This window comes from Spinacia oleracea, chromosome 5 (genome assembly GCF_020520425.1).
Source record: "Spinacia oleracea cultivar Varoflay chromosome 5, BTI_SOV_V1, whole genome shotgun sequence".
Classification (NCBI taxonomy): Eukaryota; Viridiplantae; Streptophyta; class Magnoliopsida; order Caryophyllales; family Amaranthaceae; genus Spinacia; species Spinacia oleracea.
In genome coordinates, this window is record NC_079491.1 from 96,518,754 (window position 1) to 96,545,233 (window position 26,480).

The following is a 26,480-nucleotide window of genomic DNA, read 5'->3' on the forward strand; positions in this document are numbered from 1 at the left end:
GTGTTGATTCGTTGTGTTGGGGGAGGTTCAATGCTGATTCGTTGTGTTGGGTGGCATATCGGTGGTGGTGCGTTGTGTTGTGTGGTGTTTGGCATATCGGTGGTGGTGCGTTGTGTTGTGTTGTGTGGTGTTTGGCGTTGGTGAGGTGGTTCGTAGGTGCTGCTCTGGTGGGTTACTGTTGTGGTATTGTTTTTTTTGCGGTGAGTATTGGATTTTTGCGGTGAGTTGGTGTCACTGTTTGCAGTGCTGCGCTAGGTTGTGCGGTGGAGTGTGTGTGTGGCTGTGAGGTGTAGTTCGAATGTGAAGTACAGTGTGTGTGCAGCTTTGAATTGTAATTTGTAGGAAGTTAGGTGCAGCTTGCCCGTGGCATAGGACTTTAGCCACAAGCAGGCAGTGGAGTAAGCTGTTCGCTGCGGATTTCTTGTCCGTGGTTGGGGTTGTTTAACTAGTAGAAAAATCGTCATGTGCTTCTCTTCAAGTGCGGCTCATTTCGTAAATTGGCAGCACTTGGTAGCACTAAAAAAAACAAAAAATTTATATTTTTCCAAGTGCGGGTCATTTTAAAAAATTGGCAGCACTTGAGTCCAAGTGCGGGCTTTAAAGTAAAGTGCGGGGTTTTTCACAAATGAGCCGCACAAAACAAATGCTCATTTTCTCGCGCTCTCAGCTCTCTTCACCTCAAACAACTGTCGTTCATTCTTTACCTCAAACCCTCAATCTCTTCCCTTTGCTTCTTCTCCGCCGGTAACCTGCCACCACCATTGCTCTTGCAGACGGCACGGAGGCTTCTGTCGTAGTTGTTTTGTTGTCGCGCTGCCCTGCTTGTTGTGCTATTATCTCTCTTGCCTGCTCCATCTTTCTCTCGTCACTACTCTGTATCGCCACCGCCACAGTGGCGGAGGATGGTGGCTGAGGGTTTTTCATCCTTGCTACCCTATTGATCGGTAATTTCCTATTTCCCTTCATCAATTAAGTTGAATTTAAATAAAATCAAAACTCCCAATTTGCAAACCCTAACTTCCTATTTATTTTGTTTTTGGTTAATCTTTAATGTTTCTATTTTTTATTTTGTTGATTATGTGTAATTTATTTCATTATTTGATCTGCTTTGATTGAATTTTAATTTTCAATATAATTGGGAGTTTGTTCATTTTTGTAATTTAAGATTTCATTATTAATTTCTTGGTTATATGAGAAATGAAAGAATCCTTTTCTACCTCAGCGGTACCTCCTTTAATTTAGCAAGTGATTGTCGAACAACATCACCTATTTTTGTAGCTTTTTTTCTCATCTTTTCTCCTTCCCATGTAGCCATCAGTGTTTTAACTGCATTCTCTATAATGGAGTGGGTCCTTCACGAGTTAGAAGAAGAGGAGTGAGAGTATGCTTTTTGTTACCACAGTCTGTAACAAAAATGAGTCTGTAATTAGAATTGTGAAGAATTTGCGAATGTGCGAGAACTGTCATTTGGCAATTAATTAAGTTTATTTCTAGTGCTATTAATAGAGAAATATTTCTCTTGTGTTAATTATTGGTAACACATAATAGAAAAGAGGACAATGCTATACGGGGTATACTTCGTTGGTGACTTGAATGAATTATAAGTATTTTGTGGTACTTTATGGCATTAGCTATTGTAAGTACAATCAAACCAACAAAAATCAGATTTAGTAGAATGATATTTAAGGGCGTGATCAATTTTGATGAAAAGTCCTGATTTAGTAGAATGATATTTAAAGGAGTGATCAGTTTTGAGGTTCAATGATAGAGGTGGTGGTTGATACGAGGGAGTGATGGTTGTTGATGTTGGCCTAGTTGAGTAACTTGGGTTTAATCGGGTGGGGTCTGCATCAGCTGCTGGTAACACTGTCAGATGGATATGCCTAGTTTCAGTTGGTATATTTGGTTGTTTGAATCTGTCTTTTGTCTTGAATGTAGATGGATAAAAGCCCTACCACAGGCAGTGTTTCAACATTTGCTGAAGAAAAACAAAGTTTAGCCAAGACTTCACTCACTTATAATTGTAAAATGTAAGTGAATGACAGTTTATTGTTGGTTTTTGTTCTCCTTTTGGTTGTTGCCTTACAATGTCTGCTGATTAGTATTGCATATAAAGCCATTTTGCCTCGTGGTTTGTTATTACACTATGCGCATTAAGGCCTCATGCACACAATTTCATTTTATTTGGCATTTCTTCATACAATTTGTAAAGAGGCCTTAGGTCAAAATCTACTGTGAATTGAAACATCCAAATAAGCTGCTTTTCTTTTTTCAATCTACTGGAATTTCCATCTGCATTGCTTAGTTTGTGGCTCTTAAGTAACCATGTTATGAATCTATTTACTATTATTAATTTGTAATTGAGCACTATAGGGGTAATGGAAATTCCATGTTCCAGTGACAAATAAATGTGATTTTATGCCTGAATGGACTTTTGCTCTTTCAATTTGATTGTTGGTGTTTGCTTTGCGATTCAACCAGGTTGCTGATTGTCACTGATTGTCGGCTTTGGCCTTAGTTGAATTTATATTTAAGAATGAGTCTTTGAAACATTAAACAAAGTCTAATGTACATGTAAAGGGTTCAAAATACTTATTTAATTTCAATTAGTTAAAAGTTAGAAGCGAAATAAGCAATTTTAGCCTAACTATAACGAATAAACGAGTCTTAAATGTACATAACTTGACCAAAGTAGGTGATAATGGGTATTTCAAACATAAAACTAAGTAAATTAAGTATGTAAAGCGTTTTAAATACTTATTTAAGTTCATTAGTTTAAAGATGAGACCAAAATAAACCAGTTTAGTCAAAATGTGGCCTATAATGATCAAACAAGCCTTAAATGTATATAACTAGATTTTAGCCCGTGTGATGCACGGTTTCTATTAAATTGTTACGTTAAAATAAAACTCCTACATATATCAACTGCTATATTTTATATATTAGATTAAATTGATTTTTTTTATTTTGGATTGAATTTTATTTTAGAATTTTTTTATAATTATTATAGTGTTTGATTTTGGATGAAATTGTATATAAGAAATATTAATAATTATTTAATAAAAATATTTACGTGGCACCTAATTATTTATCTACGTGGCATTCGACTTTTTAATTCAAAAATAATTATGAAATTTTTCATTGGCTGAAACCATTAGATTTCCTACGTGGCGCTCTAATATTGGATTAATTTTTGATTTTGGATTGAATTTTATTTTAGATTAGTGTTTGATTTTGGATGAATTTTATTTTAGATTTATTTTTTAATTATAAGCGTTTGATTTTGGATGGAATTGTATATATTAATAATTAATTAATTAATTTAAATATCTACGTGGCACCTAATTAATTATCTACGTGGCACTCGATTTTTTTAATTCAAAAATAAATTAGAAATCTTATTTTTAATTGGCCGAAACCATTAGTAATCCTAGGTGGCGCTCTAATAATTCAGCAAATATGCCTCCTTTATATATGTATATTAGATTTGACCAAAGTAGGTGAGAATGAGTATTTGAACTTAAAACTAAGTATATTTGACATATAAAAGGTTTAAAATACTTATTTAAGTTCATTAGTGGAAAGTTAGGATCCAAATAAACCATTTTAGTCAAAATGTGATCTATAATGATCAAACGAGCCTTAAATGTGTATAACTTGACCCAAGTAGGTGAGAATTATCTTAGAAACATTAAAATAAGTATAATAAACATGTAGAGGGTTTAAAATGCTTATTTAGATTGATTAGTTCAAAATTGGGAGCGAAATAAGCCATTTTAGTCAAATACGACCTATAATAAACAAACTAGCCTTAAATGTGCATAACTTGTCCATAGTAGGTGAATTGAGACTTAGAAACATTAAAATAAGTCTAGTAAACATGTAAAGGGTTTTTAATACTTATTTAGGTTCATTAGTTCAAAGTTGGGACTAAAATAAGCCATTAGTCAAAATATGGCCTATAATGATCAAATGAGGCTTAAATGTGTATAACTTGACCAAAGTAGGTGAGAATGAGTATTTGAAAGTTAAAACTAATTATATTTGACATGTAAAAGGTTTAAAATACTTATTTAAGTTCATTAGTTAAAAGTTAGGACCAAAACAAGTCATTTTAGTCAAGATGTGACCTATAATGATCAAACGGGCCATAGATGTGTATAAATTGACCGAAGTAGGTGAGAATAAGTTTTTGAAACATTATACTAAGTATAATTAACATGTAAATGGTTTCAAATACTTATTTAAGTCCATTAGTTGAAACTTAGGAGCGAAATAAGCCATTTTAGTCAAAATATGAACTATAATGAACAAACGAGCCTTAAATGTGCGTAACATGACCAAAGTAGGTGAGAATGAGTGTTTGAAATATAAAACTAAGTATATAAATATCTAAAGGGTTTAAAATACTTATTTAGGTTCATTCGTTGGAAGTTGGAATCTAAATAAGCCATTTTAGTCAAAAAGTGACCTACAATGATCAAACGAGCCTTAAATGTGTATAAGTTGACCAAAGTAGGTGATAATAAGTCTATGAAATATTATACTAAGTCTAATGAACATGTAAATGGTTTTGAATACTTATTTAAGTTCATTAGTTGAAAGTTAGGAGCGAAATAAGCCATTTTTGTCAAAATTTGAACTATAATGAACAAATGAGCCTTAAATGTGCATAACATGACCAAAGTAGGTGAGAAAGAGTGTTTGAAACATAAAAATAAGTATAATAAACATCTAAAAGATTTAAAATACTTATTTAGGTTGATTGGTTGAAAGTTAGGAGAGAAATAAGCCATTTTTTTTTATTATTATAAGGTTCATCATTTCATTGTTGTGAGCAAATTATGTCTTACATTAATGTACCACATAATATTTATAATGTAACTAACATATTTTTTTTTTTCTCGGTGGTCGATCTTCTTTAGGTATTCAACAATCCGAGGGAGCAGCCTTTTACCATTGAGTAGATAAATGAAGTTCGAGAAAAGTTGGCAAACTTCATTACCATTTATTGTCTTTGATATTTTCTTGTAGTGAATCTTAGATTATGGATGCTAGTTTTTCAGAGGATTGTAATGTAATCAATTTTTATATTTATAATTAATTATTTATATAATTGGATACTATTTTTATGTGATGTATGGAGGTTAACTAGTGGGCGTGGTCTAATTGTATAATATATGAAGCAGGGATATCAGTTATATAATAAATTTCTGGATCAAGTGCGGCTCATTTATATATCAAGTGCGGCTCTTTTTTATGCTTGTGCTGCCAATTTTTATGTCAAGTGCGGGGTAATTTCCAAAATTGGCAGCACAAATTTTGTCAAGTGCGGGCTCATTTTCAAAATTGGCAGCACAAACTTTGTCAAGTGCGGGCTCATATTGCAAAATTGGCAGCACCAAATTTGTCAAGTGCGGGCTCATTTTGTAAATTGGCAGCACTTGATACTTCAAGTGCTGCCAATATTTTGGCAGCACTTGAGAAACATCAAGTGCGGGCACGCCATGTGCTGCACATGTAAAAGCCCGCACTTAACCCTTCAAAATGAGCCCTCACTTGAGCTTTTTTCCTCTAGTGTTTCGCTTCGTGTTGGCTACCTTTTTTCTCTCTAATGCCTTCTAATATGGTACGTTTTCATTGCCCATTTGTGGGTCTTAATGGGTGTCAAGATGGCGGGGGAAATTGGCTTACTAGGAGCTCTTTGATCACTCATCTTCGTGATCGTCATTGTAGTGATGATGCCGCTAAAGCAGTAACACGACACTCTCTTACCACTGACTTGGCTATAATCGTATGGGGATTTGGCTTTGCGGGGATTGTTTTAAGACGCATGCTATTCGTTCTAAATGTCGTCATGGTGTAGGTTCTAATTTTGTGGCCCCGCCTGATAATGGGGATGGTGTTGTTCGGTTTGTGCTCTATGGTCTTTCTAAACCGCAACTCAATTCCGATGCACCTAGTCATGTGGATACTACGGTGCAAGAGCTTGATTGTTGTTTTACCGTCACTCTTCTTGACAGATTGCTTTCTACACGTCTTTGCACCGTGAAATCCATCCCTCCTAAATGTCGTTTGGGTTTTTCCCGGGTATTGAAAGGCGCGCTTGATAAGGTGATTTGCAAACCTGACGACATCTCTTGTTGGGTTAGTCTTCTCGTGTTGCCTTTGTGTATCCTTAGGACCTTTAGTCCGAGGAGTAATCGCGAGTGTTCTTCTGCCGTCAGGCGGCAACGACAGGAAGAGAGCATTGGTAATGCTATTCGTACTTGGAGTGAGTCGGGTGGTAGTATGTTGCTTTTGCGGGAAGCTTTGGCAGCTGGATCCCCTGCGTTGTTGGATGTTGATGGGGATCTTAATTTAACAGAGCGTAATATCAAGCAGTGTCGTAGGAAGATTTGTGATGGTCATTACACTGCTGCAGTCCGTGTTCTTTCCTCTTCTGGTGTTGCGCCTTATAATGAGGCCACTCTTGCGGATTTACACTCCAAACACCCTTCTTCTCCAGCTCCGTCCTTGCCTGATATTCATGTTGATCACCATCAACTCAAGGCTACTTCTGCTGTTGTTTTGGATCGGATTAGGAGCTTTCCTCGTGGCACATCTTGTGGGAGGGACGGTTTGCGAGCTCAGCACATTATGGATTGTTTGAGTGGTGCTGCTGTGGCTGTTTCAGATGAGTTAGTTGACTCCATTTCTGGGGTGGTTAATCTCTTTTTAGCTGGGAAATTCCCTATGAGTTTGGGTGAGTATGTTGCTAGTGCTCCCCTCACACCTCTTGTCAAGCCCGGTGGGGGTATTCGTCCTATTGCTGTGGGTACTGTTTGGCAACGTCTGGTTTCGAAGGTTGGTGTTGTTATGGTTGGTCTTATTTTGATGGTCTCCAATTTGGTGTCAGGGTATCTGCGGGTGGTGAGGCAATTCTTCATGCTGTGAACAGGTTGATTGAGGATCGGGGTTCTGATGTGGGTCTTTCAATGTTGTTGGTGGATTTTCAAAATGCCTTCAATTTAGTTGATCGCGCGGCCATGTTACGAGAGGTTCGACTTCGTTGTCCGGGCATTTCGCGATGGGTTGAGTTCTGCTACTCTACTCCAGCCAGATTTTATTATGGAGAGCACACGTTATGGTCGTCTCAGGGGGTGCAGCAGGGTGATCCCCTTGGTCCTCTGCTCTTTGCTTTGGTTTTACAGCCCCTGGTTTGTAAAATCAGGGACACTTTTGATGTATGTCTTCAGGCATGGTATTTGGATGACGGCACTATTATTGGTGACACCTTGGTGGTTGGGAAGGTTCTGCAGTTAATTATGGAGGATGGGCCTTGTCTCAGGTTGCATCTTAACGTGGAGAAGACCGATGTTTTCTGGCCTACAGAGGACCCTCGAAGCAGGCTTTTAGGGGTCTTTCCACCTGATATTGCTCGTCCTTTGCATGGTGTTAAGTTGCTAGGTGGTCCCGCTAGTTCCAATTCAGTTTTTAGTGGTGAGCTTGTGATGCAGAGGGTGACCAAGACCATTGGGCTTATGGATAAGGTTGCTCAGCTAGATGATCCTTAGTGTGAACTATTGTTACTTAGGGCATGTACCGGAGTTTCTAAACTCTACTTTGCTTTGCGTACTTGTCCTCCTGGTATCTTTGAGGCGGCTCAGCGCACTTTTGATGAGGCTCTTCGATCTTCCTTGGAGCGTATTGTTACTGCTTTGGGGCCTGGATTTGGCGATTGGCAGTGGCGTCTTGCCACCTTACCTTTTTCTTTTGGCGGACTTGGTGTTTATTCCGCAGGTGATGTTCGTCATTATGCTTTTCTTGCTTCTCGATTGCAGTCTTTTGGTTTGCAGATAAAGCTTCTACGACATGTTGGTATTGTTGGTCATGGTCGAGTATTTGAGGATGCGTTGAGTCTATTTAGTAGAACGGTGGAGTATGACATTCTGAGTAACCCTAGTGAGATCGCTGCCCCTAAACTCATGAAGAAATTGGCAGATATATATTTCACAAAGGTTATTGCATCTACAGAATCCACCTTCTCTTTGTCTTCTCGACAGTCGGCGTTGTGGAAATCGCAGCAGGGAGATCACACCTCTGCTTGGCTTCGTGTGGTCCCCATATCAGGTTTGGGACAGACGATGAATGCTAAGGCTTACCGATGTGTCTTGTGTTACCGGTTGGGGGTTCCTTTGTTCCCTGTTACAACGCCATGTTCTGCTTGCTCCAGGGTCTTTGCGGGAGACATCTTTGGTGATCATGCGGTGTCATGTGCTGGCACCGTGGGTATTAAACATCGGCATAATGTGGTTCGGGATACACTTGTTGATGTTTGTTATCGGTCTGGGATCTCGGCGCGGAAAGAGGTTGATATTGGTCTATCTGGAGCGAACGATGGAGCTCTCCTACCAGCAGACGTGTTGCTCTACTCTTGGGATCGGGGTTGTGATGTGTGTGTTGACTTGACGGGATCATCTCCTTTGACACAATCTGAGTTGTCTGGCTTTACTCCGGGCTTGGTTGTGACAGATGCGGCTGTTCGGAAGCGGGTCAAGTACGAAGCACGTTGCAGGGCCATTGGTTATGGCTTTCTTCCGTTCTCTTTCTCTTCTTTAGGGGAGCTGGATACGGATGCGGTTGCGTTGCTGAAGCGGATTCAGAAGTATTCTAGGACACAGGACATTGGAGCTCGTGCTGCTGCTCATATTTTCACCATGATAGGTTTTGCTATAGCTAGAGGGGTGGGGGCCCAGATTGTATCTCGGCTTCCCACCAATTATTTGTAAAATATTTGACTTTGTTAGCATTTGATTCATATAATAATAATAATAATAATAATAATAATAATAATAATAATATTTATAATAAATAATAAATTTATAATTTTTTTTTTTGGTAAAATAGCAATTTTATTACCAAAAGATAGTACGTACACAAAATAAGTTCCAAACAAGGAAACAACTAAAGGAAGGGAGCACACCCGCTCCCTAACAAATTAACAAATTCAAATATATAATAGTATTTGATGTACGATCTATGAAAATTTCATTATTATGTTCAAAATAAAATCAAATGGTCATATCCAAAACTAAAAGGTATAATCCAAAACTAAATGTCTTCTATCTTTTCATCTTCAACTGGTTTCCCTTACGTCTGCATGATTCTCAATGTCAACTTTAATCTTCATTTGCTATCCGATCCAATCTATCATCTTGATCCTATAAGAAGTATAAAATTAGTAAGATCCAACATCCATAATCATGTTAAGCACAACCAAGACATTGCATTACAAGAACTGAAGTTAAACATCCATAATCTGCTGCTTATAATTCAAAAATGAGATTAAGAAGAGAAGGAAGAAGCCTGATACCAAACACTGATATACTATATAGGGAGTTTTTGGATTATTTGCCTAATATGCAGTCTTAGGAAGTCATAAACTCTGGTTACTAAAATGGTTTTATGATCTATTACAAGATAGTGATAGTTTACTGTTAAATCAGAAGAAAAAAAACACGATAAACTCAAGTTAAACCTGTAGTCAAAATGAATCAGAAACAGGCAGCACACCTAAACCTCCACTAATTATGAATTTATTATTTCCAAAGTTAAAATCAATTGAAACAATAGCAATCCATGCTTAATACCAGTAAATTTACCACAAAGTGCAACAAATATTTAAAAGTAAGACCAAATTCAAGCTAATTAAGTGAGTTACGCACACTTTGAGACATTTCCAAGTCAATTTCAAATTCGCAACACCCAGATTCAAATCCACCATTTAGAATTCAATAAACAGCAAAATAATACTTCACAAAACCCAAAATTGATAGTTTTTTACAAAAACTAAAAAACAACTATAACAATTTCTAGCTTACCAATGGGAATTCTGAATGTTCTGTGTAGTTTCTGCTAAATGGTAATGGCTAACCTCACTACAAAGGATATCAGTAGACCATAATGTGAATCAGAATTAATATTGGGAAAGGTAAATTGAGCAAGTAAGTAAGTAGTAATGTCAGCAAGTTTTATGCATGGACACGTAAATTGAAGTTTCATGGAAGAAACTTATGCAAGTGTTTGGATTGTGCCAATAACAATTAACAAGATGAGTTGTTCTCTTTCAGAACTCTAAGATGGGTAACTGATGAAGAACTAAAAAAATAATGTAATCTCCGCAAAATTCAACATCTGATTATATAAATGTCACGTAAGCCATGCGAATAAACTTTCTGATCTTTCATTACCTGTGATTTCTTATAGGCTGTAAAGTGAACCTAGCATGCATTATCTAAGTCTATCATTTTTTAATTTCTTTGTTTGCAGCTGTAATCGATATTGACACCAGTGGCATCCATGCTTTAGAAGACTTAAATAAGAGTCTGCGAACGAGAGAGATACTTGTAAGAACTAAAATGTCAGCAATAATGCCGAAAGGCTCAAGAAGCATTAATAGTTGAATTTCCTCAACACATCCATGGAAAAAGATGCATCGCTCATTGGAATTGACCAAAACCTGAAAGATTATGAGACCGATGAGCACAAGCTGTATATCATGAAACCCGAAATTCTCAAATAGTTCCTTTGAATTTCTCACAAGAGTATATCATCCGAATTGCAATGAAGTAAGATCTGCAGAAGTTCAAACATACGGAAGTATCAAAAAACCATTAAAAGATTGTTAAGGCCGGAGAAGCTCAATGAGAAGAACATACATTATATATTTGGTTGAGTAACACAAAAAACATCAAGTTGAGATTTTAAGCATCGTCATGATCACAAGCAAGACAAAGTATTGAAAATGGCAGGCAGGCCAATTAAATTGTCATCGAGTCACCTTGGCAGAGCCCACAGTAGTGTCAAAATAGAAGAGAGAAAGATTATGATCATCTTAATTCTTAAGTGCGGTGAAGCATGGTATCAGTGGAACCAGGGGTCTTTAACATCTTAAATCTTAATTCTTCTATATATTTATTTGCAAGACACATATACCTGATGTATCACAAATTCTGGCAATAGTAGAAATTTACCTCAGTGAAGCCGCCGCAACTCATCTGCTGCCCGAGCACCTGGATACCACATAACTCAAAACTGCACAAGTGCAAAAAATTCCACTATAATATCAAACCTTGAATGAATTCATATCTTATCATATCTTAAAACTTTTTCCAGTATGCGACTTGCAGGACAAAATTCTGCTTTAGCCGAAGCTATACTGAAGAAGAAAGCTAAACCGTTATCAATCATGTGATTTATATCAGTGGACCTTGTAAATTATTGATTTTGGAAGTTAGCATAGACTCTCAAATATGTTCTAGCATCTAGAGTTCCAGACCTAACAGCTACTAATGCCTTAAACATGAGTATTTAACCATAAACTAATTCTAATCAGCATGGCAACATTACCTTATAATGATTAGGATTTAGGACTGATAGTTTTTGACAACTTGTTTATTGTTCTGCAGGTACTTGTAATGAACTGATAAATTTGAGCAGAAAATTAATGACTAAAATATATTTAATTTGATTGAAGGATGAAGAACACAAATTGGAATGTAAAAGGTAGTGACTTGAGGCCACCAATCTCCAAGTTAGTGACTTGAGGTCACAACTCTCCAAAGCCTAAGCTTTACTAATTTCTCAACATACCTCTCCTAACCTAATGTGCCCTTATTTATAACCATTCTACTACAACTATCTAATTTGTCTTCTACCTAATATTACTTGCTACCTATTATGCCCTTCCCTTACACTTGATTCATTACAATACCGGCCCCCTAAACTTCCACCTTGTCCTCAAGGTGGGTAGTAATTCGCATTGACTTGCCAGCCTTGGTAGTAGTCATTTTTATCGTTCCTAGGTCTAATGCCTGGCTTCCATTGGTGCTCAAGGTCTTGGTTGATGAGGTCTCTTGGTGATTCTGGTTGCAGGGTGAAATGAACATGAAGATTATGGAAAGCAGTCATGAAGTGAGTGAGGTTGGGTAAAATGATTATGGGTGGGGAAAGTGGGTTTTGAGTGAGAGTAGTCAAACATGGATTTGGGAGCATAGGTGGGATGGTTGGGTTTATAATCAGCCTCTGTGGGCTGTAATGTTCCTCCTTTGAAGGAGTTGTAAGTGTGAGGTTTGGGAAGTAAGAAGGGTTTTCTTTTAAAATATGGGTGGAGTAAAATGGGTTTAGAAATTGGTTGGAAGAGGTGGGCTTTAAATTGACAATTGCTAACATGGGCCAATCCAACACATTCATGTTTGGCCTTAATATGCCAAGATTCTCCATCACAAATCTGATGTTACCCAGCTCCAACTCACCCTTTTCTTTAAATTTCTCTGGAATCTTCCCCAATGATGAGTGGTGAGCAGCAAGTATGGTCCCACCACCAACTCCCTTGTCCTCATATAATCTGTTTTGGTCAACAATAAGCCCCTTTACCGTATTACCCCTACTAACATCATCTTCTAAACTTGTCTTCTTCTCTAAACCAGTGAGCAACTCAGCAAATCTCCTCCCACACACCACTCTTTTTGGAATATTCAGGAATTCTCCATTGAAGCACCATCTTTTGCCTCCAGTCATACCTCCGGTGACACCAGAACAGTGGCAGCCACTCACGGAGTAACCCGGCCCCCCACCAGAACCACTAGCTGCTCCTGATCCTCCCTTCACGAATCTCTCTCCTTCCCTCTCCAGGCCACCGCAAGTGGTGGTTCCACCACCAAAATTGCACTTACCGTTAAAGGAACCACGACCACCATCAGATCCGCAACCTTCGTCACGTCCCCTCGCAAATAACCACTTCTTCCGTTCACCTCTGAGAACATCAACCACGCCACCAGCAAATCCTTCTAGTCCCTGGCCTCCGCTCATCCCACCACCCGAATCCTTGACGATGAAGCCTCGCCTACGTTCGCCACGGTGACCACGTGGACAAAAATGGGACTCACAGCCTGGATTATGGCATGAGGCGCCTTTTCCACACCCTACACCATTTGGTGCCACCGCATTTTCGCCGGGGATGAAGGCTGGATATTCTCCAGATCCCCTTTTCTGCAGATATTCCTGTTCCACCACTTCCGCTTCAACCACCTCCGAATCTGCTTGGTTCTCTTCCTCTTTGAGTATCTCTTCTCTAATTTCAGTAAACTTCTCTCCTAATTCCTTCAATTCTTGCCGGAACGAAGAAAAAATCGGAGAAAGACCTTCCATAATGTTTTTCACCAGATCTTCCTTACATTTTTGGAAGATCTCATCCCACTCCTCTTGAAATTTCGGATCAGATCTGTTGAACTCCATTCTTTTTTTTTTTAACCCCTTTTTTTTTAACCCTTTTCTTTTTTTTTTTTTGAAACTCAGAAAAATCAGATCAATAATCCCTCCCAGAACTGTACCGCTCTGATACCAAGTGTAATGAACTGATAAATTTGAGCAGAAAATTAATGACTAAAATATATTTAATTTGCTTGAAGGATGAAGAACACAAATTGGAATATAAAAGGTAGTGACTTGAGGCCACCAATCTCCAAGTTAGTGACTTGAGGTCACAACTCTCCAAAGCCTAAGCTTTACTAATTTCTCAACATACCTCTCCTAACCTAATGTGCCCTTATTTATAACCATTCTACTACAACTATCTAATTTGTCTTCTACCTAATATTACTTGCTACCTATTATGCCCTTCCCTTACACTTGATTCATTACAGTACTACTCTCTAGGGTCAATCTTTTTCTTCAAAGGATTAATCTTTTTGCATATGATTAAAGTTATAAACTTAAAACCAGTAACTTATCAAATTAGGATACTTTAGTTACGGTTAGAAACTTAAAACGAGTAATTAAGGTTTGATTGGTGTTTGATCATGGTGCAATGAACCCTCCAACACAGCAGGCAGGACTCAGAAGATCAGGGAACTTATTTGCAAGACATATTTACCCATTGTATCTCATACAAGTACAGATTCTTACTACAAACTAACCAAAAGAGTATTGCAGATTTTACATGATCTATTCCCTCGTATAATCTTTCTTAAATTCGGTCAATAGTAGAAATTTACCTCAGTGGAGCCCCTGTTGCCCGAGCAGCCGCACAGACAAAAAATCATAATTCATAAAAGGGAAAAGAGGCACTTAAAAAGAACTTTGACTAACTGATATCCTTTGTGATCTCCACAAATTAAGAACATGTATTACTAATCGGGCTATTCTGGATTGCTAAAGATCACTTAATGAGGGTCAACCTTTCATAATTAAGTCCTCTCAGTTACATCAAATTAAAAAGTTCAAAGGTTATAAATGTTTAATGGTTGAAGAGAAGAAAGAATCTTTCATCGCAACTTGCTTAACTGTATTAAAAAAAATTCACATAGCCTAGGTTTGTTTAATGGACAAATCTGGAACACCTAATGTATACTTCGCATTTTGTATACGAAGTACAAATCAAAGGAATAGGATGTGAACCAAAGGAATAACCTGGAACTGATATATTGAGTAGACCAGTATTGCATTATACATCCTCCTAGGGAATTCACTATATCTCACCTTAATATACTTGCAGAAAGTAGCACATACATGACAATAACCAGAGCAGCTGACATAATTTCAAAGAATCTAATGGATGAAACCAGAACAAATAGACTTAACATTAGCAGTCTTTGAGTTCATCAGTACCAGATAACCACATTTAGTACCTTTTGCGAAGTTCAAATCAGCAGTGCAGACAATGATAGATATTTATCTACATTCAAATCAGCAACTGGGAATGCAAACAATGGTATAAACAAATGATACCTTTCAACATTCAGAAGTTTATGATTTAGAGTTCCAACACTAGTATAATTGAAAACTTTATTTGGTACCAAATTGCCACAAGGCCGACAAAGTAGCTTCTAAATTAAAGAAAGAGAATGAAGAAAACAATAACACACAAGAAAATTCAGAATCAACAAACCAAACTCCAAATAGCAAATCAAGAAATCAAAAAAAAAAAAAAAATTAACACTACATAAAACACAAAGACAATAACCATCCAGAATCCAATCAAAAAAATAAACGCTATAATAAAGATTGTAACAATTCATTGATTCTTGAAAACTAGCGATTAAATAACCAAAAAAAATTAAAAACATCCACAAAAATTAAAAAATACCTGAAATTAGAAGCACGAATTCGATGAAACCCAATATCACGATTGAGACGATCGATTTTCTGATGAATTGCGCGAGACGGAATTGATTAAACCTAAGGAATTATCGATCGTTGCTGGGAAGAGGAAAGAGATTGACTTTTTTTCCTTATTGCGGGCGGTTTCATAATTCTTTTTGGCCCAATTTCTATTTTTTCCCTTTAGCGGCAATTTGACTTTTTCATGAATTGTTAAATTTGGGGATTAGCGCTTAAGTTAAAAAATGGAATCGTAAAGTGTTACAAACAAGTGTTACCTTATATCAAAGTGTTACCAATTAGTGTTACCTAATATCAACTGTTATAAACAAGGGTTACCTAATATGAAATTGTTACTAAAGTGTTACGTATACATCGAATAATTTTGCAACTTTAAAATGTTACCATTTTGTGTTACATAAGGTCAGTTTTGTACTAGTGTCCCCAGATGATATCCCAACCTACATATTAAACAAAGTGAAAATCAGATGATGGTGCTATTAACATCTAACAGACAAGACATTGTGTTGTCAACTTATTACAACAGGCAATTCTGAATCCAGACAACTTATTAAAGGACAGAAGAAATCAATTTGTAGGAAGAATGGACAGGAGAAATAGCGAAGCATGAACATATGGCCAATATGAGAAATGAACACAAGAGAGCTTTAAATCAAGCCACCTGATATGACGATTTAATTAGATTGTTGAAAGACAATACAGAACTTTTAACAACCAAGAAATACAAAGAGACAATTGAATATAAAATCTACATAAAAAGGGGAAATCATGTTATCAAAGAAATCCAAGCTAGAAAGACCATTGCTAAAAGGACATGGAGAAAGAGATGAAAATACCATGAATCTAATCAAGCTGACAACTCAGCAAAGTCCTTTCAGCTAAGCCTTTCTTCAATATTGGTGGTGCAGTGGATATTAAGTGGATATTAAGTTACCAGCCAGAGTCTTTTCCATTTGTTCTAGAGATATGAGGCTCCCTCTTTAAGAAGACCATGGCACCCAGCCTTAATCAGAGTCGGGGTTAGACCCTGTTCATGTAAAACAAACATTTCAGTACTCAAAATAATTTAGAATGTGAAATACTTTTTAAACTTCAAATAATACGAAGTACATGTTACAAAGGTAAATCATATATTTTAACCATCAACACTCAAAATTGAGTATCAAGTAGCAGAAAGTATCACTAACAACAAATATCACCCATGATGAAAGTATGCGCAACTATTACTATCAACATGTAACACATAGTCCTCATCTCACACTGGTAAAGCAAAGAGTAGTTGAGAATTTCAGAAATTTATACAAATAACACTCGAATGGAAGTTGAGAATTGTAATCAAGCCCACTTCCAGACTACATCTTTAACATGTATAAAAAGTTCAAAAAGAAAAACCCAGAAAATATAAATCCTGATCTTCAAAACTGCACCAACAATGGTGGACCTCTTTCTAACACCACTTCGTATCAACCACCCATCAAAGTTTTCTCAACCTACTATTTCAATCTCATATAGAACCATGGACCTTATGATTAATTTCATGGACCTTATGATTAATTATAATAGAGATTAAAACTCAAACACAACTTTATAAAATTCCCATGTAAATCAAATGTTAAAATCCAATGGAACATTCTTTCTCATCGTATCAGTACTAAAAATAAACAAACCATCTTAGCATTAATTCAAATGAGCAAGGGTTTGCAGAATGCATTATTTCAATTAATTCCCAACAAAAATATTATAGAGATTGATTTCATTGCAAAATCAAAGCAAACATCACTTTAAAAAGTGAACATAATGTTCCACAAAATCCACAAATTTCTCATGTCATTAAAATAAAATTACTGGTTAAGCTTGTTCTTGTACTTAACTGCCTCATCATCATTAGGAAAGAAACCTATGAATCTGCCATCAGAGTTCTGGTAAGCACACATGAACCCTCCCATCACCCCTGATTAGCCCGCTCGTCACCATCAAAGGACCTTTAATCCTAGGCTTAATCCCTAAATCACAAAAAGAACCCAGAAAAAAAATTAAAATAAAAGAGAGGAAATCAGAAACGAATTACAGTTACTCACTATAACACAAATTAGCAAAAGGGAAGAAGAAATAAGAAATTCACCTGATAGTGAAGATAAAGCTTTCCTGACTTTAAGCTCACATCCATTACATTATATTCTGACTTTGAGCTCAACAGTTTGAAACTGCTTCCTGTTCTTCTTATTGTGCATATGCCGCCTACCACTACCCATCATTTCTGAAATAAACTCCAATGTACCTCCTCCAACTCCCATACCGATCTCTTATAATTCTTTACAAAATACAAATTATGGGGACCCTCTGAACAAAGCTATATCAATCTTTCTACCCCTAGAACTTCCACCTAAGAGAAGTGATTACGCAACCAAGGATTTGCAACGTATGCTTACAAAAAGTAAATATACTATGTGGTAATCTATTGCGAAATGGGTATTTGATAAAAATAATTAGTACTGCACCCGTTGTTGCATGACAATCAGGCCCGATCCTTAACGGGCCCAAGATGGGACTCGAAACAGGGCCTCGGCCTCAAAGGTGCCCCAAATTTGGATGAGAAAATGAATATATCCCAAAACACTCCAGATTATTACACTATTTCCTAAATAGTCAGCATGTTTCCTTGTTTGTTTCTCTCTCTTTCTTAGCTTTTATAGTTTCCCTTCCCTATGTAAGATCAGTCACAATCACATCTATTGTATTGTTGTCCATCATTATCTATTTATCTTTCTACTTTGTTTTTTTAAGAAAACTACTCCTCATCTGTACTTTCCTACGTAAGATTGTAAGAGTAGCTTCTACTGAAAAAAAATTCAATAGTAATTTTTTATTTATGAAGGGGCCTATTTTAAACATTAGCACAGGGCCTCTATCTTTAACATAGAATACCTGATAGATTTGATAAATTAGGTGTTATTACCTTATGATTAGCTTGCTCTACATTTATATGACGCAACTTCCTTGAGCAGCGGTTATTGATGACCACATCTTATTTGTTTTTCCATACTCGTCACAGATGGAGATTGCAGTTTCCTAGTACCTGATGAACCCGAGTATGTTAAAAAGTTATGTATTTTGAAACGAAAAATTGGGGAAATTAACATGCTTAATCATTTTGATTGAAATTTTCTTATAGATAATCTTCGTTTGTGCGTAATTATCATCCTCAAGTCAGCTACTCTCCTTTAAAGAAACTGAATGATATGTGGGATAACCTGATGGTTTCAAGAGGTGCCAAAACCGCCTTCGATATAGCCCCAGCTAAAGCACCACTAAGAAACTCCCCTACTTCTCTGGTTCCAAAAGAATCCTGAGCCACATTAGAACAGCATTTCATTCAAGTACACACATCAACTCAACCAATTAGACAACGGACTCGCTATCTAATGCTAATCAATCGAAAACGTCAAAGCATAATCAAAGATATACAACACAACACTGTTCATATTTCGCAACATTCTTAAAACTGCAACATTGGAGATGAGATCATACAATAATTTCCTCATCTACGAACATAACTACTTGCACATTGCAAAAAATCCATAAAGACAACACTAAAATGATTATATCAATTAAATTAATCAAAACCTATCGACTAAAAACAAAAAAGAGTTCGGCATTGATGAACTATTAAAGAAAAGCCAATCACCAAAGAACAAGTGGACATACCAACCACCAAAGAACAGCCGTTGGTATTGGAAGAAGGTATGTGGTATTAAGAGATATAGTTAAAGGTGTGATTATGCCTAATCAATCTGGTCCTGATAGCAGTTTCTCTATTAAGAATTGATTTGACCTCCTAAGTCAGCTAGTACTTAGGTGTAACTGGGCTCAGGTAGTCTGGTAGAAAATGGCATCACCAAAGCACACGTTTTTAGTCTGGGTAGCTATTCAGCAAGGGTTTCCCACAAAGGACATACTGTATAGAAATGGAGTAAGTCAGTATGAGGTTTGCTTGATTTGTGTCTCTGCCTCTAAAATCCACAATTATTTGTTGTTTGAGTGTTGCTGCAGTAAGAGTTGGAGTTGTTTCCAGGAAAATTTAGCATGGGTGAGGGTCCATACTGGGTTTAAGAATTTTAAGGATAGGAGGAAGCAGATTGGGGATAAGTTCAGCCGAGGTATTATTCTCACTGGGGTTCAAGCTACTATTATCACTTGTGGCGTGCAAGGGATGTTGTCCTCTAGAATCACAAAGCATATTAAAACTGATGTAAATAATAGACTACATAGTCTTTTGAGTCACAAAACACAAACAGAGGGGAAAAAAATCCAAGAAGAAAGTCATCAATTTACTTGATATTAAAGCCTAAATTGATTGGCGGTTACATTTCAATTTCATGAATAAAATTCAATTTAAAATTCCCCCAATAAATTTAAATTCTAATTGATCATGGCTTCAATTGAAAATCCCAAATCCAACCATATTAACGATGAATTTCAATAAGCAAGAACCCTAATTGACAAAACCCCAATTAGACATTACCCCCAACAACACAAATTCTAAATGATCGGGGATTCAATTGAAAATTCTGCATGAAGTTGAATTGAATTGAAGTAAAACCCTAAAACCAGATTACGAATCAATCCCTGAAATGAAAAAGTGGAGAGAGAAGCTTGAAATTAAACCTGAAAGGATGAAATTGAAGGTGAGCCGCCATCGTCGCCACCTCTAAGGAGCCATCACCCACCATCATTTTCTCTCTCCTCCATTATCGGCCTCAATCTGTTCTTATCTATAATCGAATCCCCTTTCCTAAACCCCTAAATTCGATTATTTATTACGAAAGATTGAATTTGAATCTCTCTCCTCCAATGAAAAAAAAACAATTACTAGAAACCCTTAAACCCATTTCCAGTATTTGGCAATCAGTTTCAGCACCCGAGTCAGTTCGTCACGGTTGTCGAGGGAGATGCCGCCGTCGAGGCGAATATGGAGGCTATTGAAGACCATCTTTGCGGGACGACGTCGAGGAATTCTAACCCTTTCTAGGGTCAATGTTGTTTGGTGAGGGAAAAGTGAGGAGAGAGAAAAGTGAGAGAGGAGGAGAGAGCTCAGAAAATGCATAAATCGAAATAGGAGGAGAGCTACGTGAGGGTATTTTCGTCTTTTTGCTTGGGGACACGAAAAGTGGTGTTACTAAATTGCCCCTCCCCTCTTGGCTTATATAATAGAGATTAGGGTGATTAAATTTATTGGATGTATAACATTATAGTTGTTGTGTCCTTATTCCACCCTCGACAAAAAGATTTCATATGTATACCTTTAGGCTTTAGTGCTTCTAGTATGAGAAGTTCTTTTTTTAGAAGTGTTAGGAAAATTTACAAAATTAGACCATAACTGTTAGTATCAAATATCAAAAATTAGGCCACAAATATAATATTTCAAGCCTATAAGTCTTACCAGATGAATTACCCTGTATAATCTGCATGACTGCATACTTAGGAAAAGAAATACAAAAAAAGGCATATTAATTAAACGTAAATCGTATTAATTTACAGATAATCACCAATGGCTACAAGAAAGAAAAAATGATTAACTAACACATAAATTAAGGAAAAAAGAAGTCATTCTAAATTAAGTAAATAAAACTATAAATGCACAATATGTAATATAATGATAGGCTACATATCTAAAAAACACAACGCCAAAAAAAGCTTTTTTTTAATGATATGTATGCGAAATGGTGGAATGAACGGGCATTACGGATAGACTTTATGAGGAACTATTTTTCAAAATAAGTTTAAAAATGGTACTCATAAGTTCAAAAACGGTACTCATAAGTTCAATAATAATGAAACTATATATTTAGCTACTTCAGGGAAAACAATATGTGAAGCGTGATAAAATTTTCTCATAAAATGAAATACATAAAAGTACATTTAACAACGGTTAAAGGAACCGTTGTTAAATGATAACCCTTCTAAAACAACGCGTTCATCTACAACGGTTGACAACCGTTGTCTATTGCTATTTTCAACCTTTGTTTATAACAACCGTTGTCTATTGCTATTTTCACTGGCAAGCTTTGAGGCGAGTACTAAAGTATTTGAAGAAAACTATACATTATAGTTTGGCTTATACGGTATAACCTTTGGTATTAGAAGGATACTCGGAGGCTAGTTGGATCACAAACCAAGAGGATTGTTCATCTACAAGTGGTTGGGTGTTTATTCTTGGAGGAGGTGCCATTTCATGGGCTTCTAAGAAACAAACATGTATAACTCATTCAACTATGGAATCGGAGATCATAGCATTAGCTTCATGTTGCGAGGAAGCGAAATGGCTAAGTGTTATACCTCGTATTTTTCGTAATTTATAAATATATTTTATTGAATTATAAATATTTTTATGAATTTAATTGCATTTAATGGGAATTTAATGTATTTTATTTTTAAATAATTTAATTATTAATTATTTACGAAAACTGGATTTTTATTAAATGAATTAAACGAATTTATTTAATCGGGAATTGTTGGGTCGTATTTTGAAAACGAATTTAATTCTAATCTAAGCCCAATCCAATTTCGTTGACAAACCTAACAAGGCTTGCAAGAAACTAATTTTAATTAAGCCCGTAAGCAAGCCCAACTCAAAACCCTAAAACCTAGCCCATGAGGGAAGAAAAATCTATAAATACAACCCTTCCCCTCATTAAATCCCCACATTAATTTCAGAATTCTCTCTCTCTCTCTCTCTCTCCACTTTCTTTCGGCCGTTTCTCTCTCCTCTCGTACCCTTGCCTTCGGCCGCATGCAACGAGCCTTGCTCGCTGCCCAGCGCACACCCGTACCGTGCTGCTGCCTGCCTTGCCCCGTGCCTCAAGCACACCCTCGCATCTCTCTCGCATCCCCTCGCTGCCCAGCAACGCACACTGCTGTGCGTTGTTGCTGCGTTGTGCCGAGAAGCCCGCACACCACTCGCCCTGCTCCCCCTGCTCGCAGTGCACCGTTTCTGCGACGAGTGCTCGTGCCCCTGCCGAGTGCTCGTGCTGCTGCTGTTGCTTGTGTCGCTGCCCACACGCAATAAAATCGTGTTGTGTGTGTGTGTGTGTTGTTGTTGATCGATTTCCGTACTCCGTATACTTTTAACTTTTCCAAATTCCGTTTTTAAATTATTTAATTTTGATTATTGTTTTGGGTTATTTAAATTGCTGGGAACGGTTATGAACACCGTGTTTTAATATTGTCGTATTTAATATTGTTGAAATTGATTTTAATTATAAGAACTATTATTTTCAGATTTAATGATTAAATAAAATGTCAATTTTTATGGTCAAAACATGGTTTATTGATGACCTATTGATAGGACTTTAGTTCCAATTGTTCAAGCAATTGATTCACATAATCTAATGACGATTTAAATTATGGGAATCAACTTAAAATTTCAGATTTATTATAAAGCTTTAAAGTGTTGATTTTAATGACTTTAAAGTCAAAAAGTCAATGTTTTTATGCTAGGACTTGAGCTGACTATTTGAGACTATTAATTTAACGAAAAACGATTAATTTCTAAATAAACCAAAGGTTTTAGAATATTAAATAGTTGGTGGAAATTTAGTAAACATGGATAATAATTAAGTTTCTCCTTTGTGTTTATAGGAGTTGATTTCTAGCTTGAGTCGTGATTCGCACAATGGCCCACGTACTTAGGTATTCCAGGTACGTACATGACTAGGGTGACCACCTATCCCATGAGGACTTTATGATGTGTATTGATTGTGAATCATGTGAACTTAAGTGTTGAGAATTCATGTTTGATGTGTGAACAAGAATGTTTTAAATCTATGTATTCTACAGAATGTCGAGTTATCTCAAACAGTGTTTTTGAGAAGGAACAATGGGAGTAATTTCACTTGTGTCCTATGTTTGATCACAAGTCCTAAAAGGTTAAAATGAAGTGTCATTGTTTGATTGTTTAATTGTTTAATTGTTTGCATGTTATGTCATTGGGTTGAGTCTTGAACATAACATACTAATTAACGTAAAGTGCAACCCGAATAAGCTTCAAAACTCTTGGAACGTATATTCCTTGAGTATGAACAATGGGGGGAGTCCCTTCGGAGAAACTCGTACTCCTTGAATGATACAAGACTTTGTAAATTCTTTTGGTTAATCGCTTATAAAAGGCGCAGGAATTCCGTCGGTATGGTCCGACTGTCGGTAGAATGCCCGACCTTATTTTATTTGGTGCTTGGTGGGCTCCCAACACCCTCAGTTTCCCTCAGTGGTTTTGTTATTATATTTTACCTGTTCGAAGCTAATTCTTATTAATCTATGAGTTAAGAGTCGTGTCAAGTCTCGAGTATGTCTTCATGATTAATTGTTTACTTGAATGGCTTTTGCATGTGGATTATCATTATTGTTGAGTGAAGCATGTTAGACTAGAATTTCATTCCAGCTTGTCCGTACTCAGCTTTTGCTGACTTCGTGCTTCATGTCTTTCGGTCATGGCCTTCGCCTGAATGACCCTATGATGATCCATTATTGCACTTGTATTGTTGGGGAGTAGTTTTCAATAAGCAGGTTGGCAGAGATAACTTGCGGGAGAAGTTATCATTGGAATAGTGTTGAGAGACTATTTCATCTTTCGCATTGATAAACTCTATTTTGATGTTTAGTCATGACTATCACTATTACTATTTCTATTATTACTTAAACTATAGTTAATGGATTTTAAACTATTTAATACTTTGGTGTTGGGCCACAATGGTTCCAGTTTGTTAAATGACCATTAACTATTTTATATGTTTTGAAAGTTAGTTATTTTCGCTGCGTAATTCTGGTAAATAGCCTTAGCCGTTATCACGGTGGCGGTAATATCTTGGTAATTCTTTTATATTAGTCGGAAAAAGATAATTATAAATATAAGGAATTATCAGGGTGTTACACTAAGGGATTTGTTGAGAGAGGTAGACTTATGGGTAAAACCAATGCCTCCTATTGTTATAGATTGTGATAGTGCTTCAACAATAGCTAAGGCATATAGGCAAGTATATAATTGGAAATCAAAGCATATTGGTGTGAGACACAGTTATAGGAATGAATTGATTAAGAATGAAGTTATTACCATTGATTATGTACGGTCTAATCTCAATTTGGCTGATTAGTTTACTAAACCATTGTCAAAAGAGTTAGTGTGAAAAATATCTCAACGGATGAGTGTAACTAATTAAAAACGTTGTAGTCTAGACTAAATAAAATAATTAGAGTTTAGGATAATGCAAGTACAAAAACTCTCTCAACCAACCCTTTGAAGAATTACTTGTCTTGCAAGTCACCTCTAAAAATCTGTTATTGATAGACTACTCCCCAACAATGCAAATGAAAATGATGGATCATCATAGGGCCATTAAGGCAAAGGCCATGACCAAAATACAAAGCACGTAATCAGCAAAAGCTGAGTACGAACAAGTTAGAATGGAATCCTATATCTATCATGCTTCGATCCAACGATAAATTAGATCACATGTGAAAGCCATCTAAGTAAGAAATGAATCATGAATACAACAATCGACTCTCGACACGACTCTTGACTCATAGATTAATTAGAATAAGTTTCGAATGAGACCAAAAGAAATATCCATTGCGAAAGAGTGTTGAAAATGAGGAGAGAAACTCTGAGGAGATAGAAAACAAAAATGAAATATTTCTTGTTTCTGAAAAATTTATATGCAACTTTTTTTTAAAAAACACATGCCTATATAGCATATTTATTTTCTTTAAGGAACGGGCACACCAATAGATGGATATACCCTGATATAGCCATCACGGATTAGGTTATGGTCCTTCGGATGTTGTGCCCAAAATTTAATGCTTGGGTAGTGGGCATAAGTTTACAAGGGCCCATAAGCAGTTCAGCTTATGATATTTAGTAGGGAGTAACAAACAATAGCGTATTTTAACTGACGAACAGTAATCCTCTATCTTTCTATACTAGTTGTTAGACAAGATTATGATGTTGATCTGAGTATAAGCTGAATTGCTCGTCGAATGAAGGGGTTGATCTTATTATTACCCGAGGGTTTGATCTATAGTAATGTTTTGATGTACCCTACCACAACTAACCACTCCCTTTTTTATAATCAAATTAATTCATTGATAAAAAGTCATACGACATTGTTTATGCCAAAATTCGTATGGGGGCGACTTTCGGCTAGGATCGACACTAACTAAGCAAAGAATTAATAACACAAATAAAGAGACACGACACAGAGAAGTGTTGACGCGGAAAACCCAGGAATAAGGTAAAAAACCGCGGATAGCTATGAGGCTATCAATCCACTAAGTATTCTATATGATTGTTTATGCTTTTTTCTAAGAATCAATACTGAAAATCTAAAATATAACAATGAATGCTAAAACACTTGATAGCTTAAGAGTTTGAGTGCTTGAGTTAACGTATATCCTCCATTATGCTGTTCCTTATGCTTTTATATGCCAAATGCCAACGGCCCTATTGGTTGGGAAAATCCCTGGAAGATAGGGATCTCTCCTTGGCCGTTGCTCACGTCTCCTTCCCCTCTTCAACAAACTCCGCAGTATTCGGTCAAAGCTTGGACTTTTTCCTATCTTATGACGGCGTGGCCTGCGTTGGGCTTCTGGGCTTGGATCTTGACCTATCTTCACTTACTTGCTCGAGCGTTGTTCTTCCCTTGTCGTTAGTGCCTTGTCGCTGGTCTTATGTCGCCTAAGCCTTGTCGTCTGTCGCCTTACTTGACAGGTCCACTTGACGCGACGTTACCTGCGACACGATGATACCTGGATGGCACGACAATATCAGACGTCAAAGCAGTTATGTCGTTAGTTCAATAAAGTGGGATAACAGACATCTATATAAAGATTTGAATCTAACAAATACATAACAAACGAATCAAATAAAAACTTCTTTTCACCATAGCTACGATCATAGTATATAAAATATTTTGTATACCCTCTTTTATATCGATGTGTTTTACAGCCTTTTTCGGCGAGGGGGGCTATACATCTGTTGTAGCCGTGACAAACATCATTTCCGTCTAATTCATCTGATTATAGTCGAAAGATTGACCTTCTCTTCGATCCCCCACAAAGCTTTACCAAAGAAACAACTTGAACTAAACTAAACACACAAAACTTAACTAGAATCAAAACCATCATAGGGGTACTTAGTACACAAAAATATGTAATTTTATTGAGATCTAACGAAAAAAAAGGAAGAGAACGGATCGGAAATAATTAACCAAATTCCGAAGATATTTGGTTAATTCCGCCCTAAAAAACCCTACCTTTTAAAAACCCTA

General features: G+C 36.6%; 2 long non-coding RNA genes across 6 annotated transcripts; one reads left to right on the forward strand and one right to left on the reverse strand.

Annotated features, from left to right (window-relative positions):
• Positions 1-615: 615 nt before the first annotated feature.
• On the forward strand, positions 616-5,137 carry LOC110779786 (uncharacterized). The gene is made up of 3 exons (XR_002531229.2): positions 616-944; positions 1,939-2,030; positions 4,926-5,137. It is a non-coding gene; the product is annotated as an uncharacterized lncRNA (long non-coding RNA).
• Positions 5,138-8,947: 3,810 nt separating this feature from the next.
• LOC110779787 (uncharacterized) lies at positions 8,948-15,344 on the reverse strand. Of its 5 annotated transcripts, XR_008920987.1 has the most exons (6): positions 15,128-15,344; positions 11,016-11,076; positions 10,502-10,617; positions 10,233-10,367; positions 9,864-9,920; positions 8,948-9,203 (listed from the first exon to the last, which is right to left on the reverse strand). It is a non-coding gene; the product is annotated as an uncharacterized lncRNA (long non-coding RNA). The 5 variants fall into 5 exon arrangements; XR_008920984.1 differs by lacking the exon at positions 10,233-10,367 and having other exon boundaries at positions 10,387-10,617; positions 15,128-15,342; XR_008920986.1 differs by lacking the exon at positions 10,233-10,367 and having other exon boundaries at positions 15,128-15,341.
• Between the last annotated feature and the right edge of the window lie 11,136 nt (positions 15,345-26,480).